Raw genomic sequence first — 5,558 nt, forward strand, 5'->3', positions numbered from 1 at the left:
TTACAGAATGGCAAAGCAGTGTATGCTGATGGCAGTGGTAATGACGCTGGCTTATGGAGGGAGGCCCTATAACACGTTTCTGTGGATGGTGTATGAATATGCAAACAGGACCAACGTGTCAGACTGATGGATTTGTATGAGGACTCCCAACCATGCCACAGATGGGATGCCATCGATATCGATCCCTTATAATGACAAGGAAAAAGCCCGTTGGGGGAGATTGCTCAGCTTCTCGGGTTCTGGCATTCCGTTTTGGGGGAAGCCAGGAGGGAGTTCTCTATGCCGGCCAATCTCACCCCTTAGTACGGTAGGAGCCGTAAGGAACTTGAGCCTTAGGTACCCTGGTGGAGTACGTGCTTTAAGGGCTCGTATTTCCCTATGTATGATTTGTTTAACTCAACGGTCCCGATTTCGAAGGTGATTCCCAAGCTGAAAGGGAAGGGAACGGAAGGTTGGTGTAGGTGGTATGATAAGCACAGGTCCAACCAGTCAGTGCGACACAGTGAGTGTGAGTGGAACGGTACCCTGGGATGGTTGTGTCTATGCTGAATGCTGCTACGAAGGTGGGCACTCCCTAGACACTGAATAGCTCCTACTGGATGTGCAGCTTCTGGCCCTACCTGTGTCTACCCACCGGGTGGTACGGCTGCTGCTCTCTGGGGAATGTGGTTCCCTACATATACCACCTTGGTGTCTTGGATGAGCATCCTGCCCATGCTGGTCGGCCTAGTAAGAGGGCTACCACACAGAGGCAGAAAGGGTTTGGATAATAGTGTTTCCTAGTATGGTCTGGTCAGACAGTGCCGGGAACTAACACTTGGATCACCTGCTCACAATGAAGGGTGCAACTTGGGCTGTTATCGGTCAAGAATGCTGCACCTACATTCCTGACAAGTTGGGGAACATTTCTCACCTGGCTGATCACATACAACAGTTGATAGGTAAGATTAAGGCAGTGGGGACCAGCTTCATAGACATTACGCTCCAGGGGGAGACTGGTGGCCCTTTGGGGTGCTAGGAGCTGGTGGACTAATATAGTACACTGAGGAGTGAGAATTGGGTTTATAATCTGGGTATTGTAGTTTCTGGTTTTGGTTGAGTGGGTGTTCGCGGGGGTCATACTAGTCTGAGGGCCCGATTGACAATGTGTTGTGTCTTTCGAGGGGTGATGTGTTGTGTGAAGGGTCAGCTCACTTGCTGGATGAAAGCCCCTTCTGCTGTGCTGGTCGTTGATTGGCCCATTCGAGAAATGCAGCAGCTCTTTCCCATTGGTTGTCTTGTGTGCCACAGCACCGGTTTCCAGTTCCGGGCACCTCAGCGGTATCAGAAATGCACACGGAATGGACTCTCTCTCTTTCCTTTGTCTCCAGGGGCTCATCGTCATGACCAGTGGTGAAAAACCATTGGGAACGTGTACTACAGAGAGGGGTCCCCATGGGCACACTTACAGTAGCTAAGCACCTGTTTGTTGAATGTTTGGTTTTCTAGTTGTGTAACTTGGGAAGACTTAATGAAGTATCTGTTTGAGTTTGAAATATTACTGAATGCTTAGTATTGTAGCTTTTTCAACTTAGGGTGGTTTAGATGAGTACTTGTTTGGTTGAGTGTTTTGCCGTTTGTCTGTAAATAAGTGGTTAATGTGTTCACTCTTAATCTGTGTCTTCTGTTTCACGTGCTGGATCCTCGAACCGGTTTCCACATTCCACTGCCTCACACCAACACTCGACCAGTCTGTGTCCTATGGAAATGCTCACCTGATGTCACATGCTGAACACTAAATTAGTTCAAATCAGACTCAATGAAACTGATATTCATGTCACCGAAGGAAGCTATTTAGCGTATTATATCCACTGCAGTTAAAATAAGAATGTATGCAGCCTAAACAGACCTTGCAGCTCTGCAGCCAGCAGGCCTCATCTCCTCAGGTGCTGAACAACTCCATTTACAGGGGCTTGCCTGGTTTTCGATGACCTAACTTATAGAAATTTGACTTTATCCAATTTCTCCCAAGCATTATAATGCACTTTGCAAGATAGAAGTAGTGATAATAATATCAATAATATATAGTAAATAATAATACTATGTGTTTTTCACTAATGATTTTTGGTATTGTATATATGCCATTAGTCTATAAGTTTAATTAAGGGTTGTGTCCTGGTGAATAGTTAATTAAATGAGAGATAGATCATTTGGTTGCGTGGTGTTGCAGTAACAACCTCACACTCGACACAACAAGAACAAGGAATTGATTCTGGACTTCAGGAAGGGGAGGTCAGGAGAACATACCCCACTTACCATTGAGGGGTCAACAGTGAAAAGAGTGAGCACCTTCAAGTTTCTGGGGATCTACTTTTGGCCCAACACGTTGAAGGAAACACGATGAAGACGCACCAGCAGCTCTACTTCATTAGGAATTAGAGAAGATTTGGTATCTTCTCAAAAATTTTAGTGGCGCATTCGGATGCAGTGGCTTTTCCGAGGTCAACCAAAGGAATTTTTGTCGTTTTTTAAACTTTTTTTTGATGATTACAAGGCAACGCTGGCCATTAAGAACTTCAAGTTCTGCAGGTCTACACATCAACGAGCTGTCATTGTAAGGGGAGCTGGACTTGGTGCAGACTGTGTTACCACTTGCTACAGAAAAGAATTGGATACAGTGTGCGAAGACAACGTGCACTCTAACAGCAAGTGATTGTCTTGGATGTTTCCCTTGCGATTGCAAGACTGTGTTGGACATTGGTAATGTAAAATGCTGCAAGTCTGTTTCCCTTGTTTATATAGATAGATAGATAGTTCATTGACCCTAAAGAAGTTACAGTGTCACAGTAGCATTACAAGTGCACAGGTATACAAATATTAGAAGACAAGTAAGAAAGAATTTTAAAAAAGTTACCTTAAAAATAAGATGTATGAAACTTACCAGTTAAAGATGACAAGATTTACAAATTCACACAGATAAAATGATAATGCAAGAGTTATTGTAACAGAGCTAAAAGAGCTTAAACAGACCACAGCATTAAAGCTTGTACTGGCGACAACAGACTGGTAGAACATATGAAGTGTCATAAGGGGACAGGAGGCTGGACCCAAGTGCAGGATGCAGGCACTGAAGTACTAGGGGCAGGACAGGAACAACTAAACAATAGACAAGATGTGGTGACCGTGGTGTGCGTGAGGGACAAGGTGATTCTGGGGTTCTGGGAGAGTCTTAGAGTTCGGGGAAAGCAGGATCCTGGAGTTCGGGCAAGGTCTAGGAGTTCACTGGGTGGGCTGCATAACTCCTGGGCAGGGCCCGGACCTCCCAGGCAGGAACACGGGGGCCTAGGGTCCAGGATGTATTGGAGCCGCTGTAGGATATTCTAAAGGGGGACGAGGATCAGCCAGAGGTCATGGTGCATATTGCCACCAATGACATAGAGAGAAAATGGGAAGAGATACTATGCAGTGAGTATACAGAGTTAGGAAAGAGGCTGAAGAGAAGAACCTCCGAGGTTGTAATATGCCAAATACTCCCTGTGCCACGGGCTGGTGCAGGTAGGAATGGAGTGACAGCATGGATGAGTGAGTAGCTGAGGAGATGGTGCAGGGGGCAGGGTTTCAAGTTCTTGGTTCACTGGAACCTTTTCTGAGGAAGGGGTGACCTGTACAAGAGGGATGGGTTGCACTTGAACCAGAGGGGAGCCAATATCCTGGCCGGGAGGTTTACTGATGCTGCTCAGGAGAGTTTAAACTAGTTTTGCAGGGGGCTGGGATCCAGAGCCCCATGTCAGTAAGGGAACGATTGGACCAGAAACTAAATATCAGGGAAGGTATTGAAAGGTGATATCAAAATATCACGTATAATGGGTCAGATAGTTTGAAGTGTGTACATTTTATTGTTGGGAGTATTATGGGTAAAGGTGATGAAATGAGAGCATGGATCAGTACATGGAACTATGATGTTGTAGCCATTACTGAACCTTGGTTGAGAGAGAGTCAGGAAAGGGTGACTAATGTACCAGGTTTTTGAAGTTTTAGAAAAGATAAAGGAGGAAGTTAAAGGGGGGATGGAGATGCACCACTAATCAGGGACAAAATCAGAGCTGCATTCAGGGGAGACATAATGAAGGGGTCAGACATTGAGTCCATTTGGTTGGAGCTCAGGAACAGGAAGGGTGCAATCACACTGATGGGATTGTACTACAGATGTCACCGTTCCGACTGTTAATTCCCCATTTTTTCCTATTTCCCTTTGATTGTGCCACGATTCCGACCGTTAATTCTCCATTTTCTCCTAATTTCCTTTGGCGACACACTTGGTTTTCCTCAAGACCTGCAGCATAAGAACGTCGGTTTTGCAACCACTAGTTGACAGATCGTTGGTTTTGCCCGCATGGTAATTAACGTTTCCCAGCCACTTAGGACTGTGTGTTCTCGATACTCAAGTTTTGCTTCAGTACCAAGAATTACCTGTGTAACTCATTCTCACCGAGTCAAGATACGTTTTCTAAGTTAAACTCCAGTTCCGAGGTTTACCTGTGCAACTCTGTCTCTCCGTGTTAAGAGAAGTTTCGTCTGCTGCTTCCTTTTCTATGCTCCATTTCAAGACAAGTTCTGCCTGCCTTCTGCCTTCCTGCTCTCCCTCCTGTTTGCCATTCAATGCTCACACCCGCGTCTGCATCCTAACTCAATCTCTGTGCCTGTGTTCTGCACTTGGGTTCGACCCATTTGTTGCAACAGAATGATCTGGCCACCATGGACCCAGCGGACACGAATACTCTGCAACAAGTCCTCGCCAGCCAGGGTTCTCTACTGGGGCTGCACAACCAACTCCTCCGGGAGGTCATGGAGAACCTCCGTTCCCTGTCTGCTCACGTCACGCAGATCAGTGACCAGGTGGACCGTGTCTCCACTCAGTTTACTCAACCCACTCCTGGAAACCTGTCTAACCACCCCAGACAGCCTGTAGCGGCAACCCCCTACATGTCAGCAACACCCCCGCCAAGGGAGCCTCACGTACCTGAACCGGAGCACGACGCTGGGGTTTTGGGGAAGTGCCAGGCCTTCCTTCTGCAACGCTCCTTGGTGTTCGAACGGCAGTCGTCCACGTACTCCACGGATTGCTTATATCATGGGGTTGTTGCGGGGAAGTGCCTTAGCGTGGCCCACAGCTGTTTGGATAACCAACTGGATATCTACTCTTCTTTCGCCAGCTTTATCGCAGAGTTGAGAAAGATCTTTGACCACCCCATCCATGGTAAAGATGTTGCTAAATGTCTACTCACTGTCAGTCAGGGCTCACACAGTGTTGCCGAATATTCCGTGGAGTTCTGGACGTTAGCTGCCGACTCGGGTTGGAATGATGAGGCACTCCAAGGGGTATTTCAGAAAGGTCTCAGCGACATGGTAAAAGACGAGTTGGCGGCAAGAGATGACACCGACAACCTGGATTCCTTGATCTCCCTAGGCACCAGGTTGGACAATCATCTCCCAGAACGCCATAGAGAAAGATCTGGTCGCCCACCACCTTTGGCCACTCCATGGCACTCATTACTGCCTCCCGCCTGAACAAGCCTCTC

The sequence above is a fragment of the Hemitrygon akajei genome, chromosome 8 (assembly GCF_048418815.1).
Source record: "Hemitrygon akajei chromosome 8, sHemAka1.3, whole genome shotgun sequence".
Taxonomy (NCBI): domain Eukaryota; kingdom Metazoa; phylum Chordata; class Chondrichthyes; order Myliobatiformes; family Dasyatidae; genus Hemitrygon; species Hemitrygon akajei.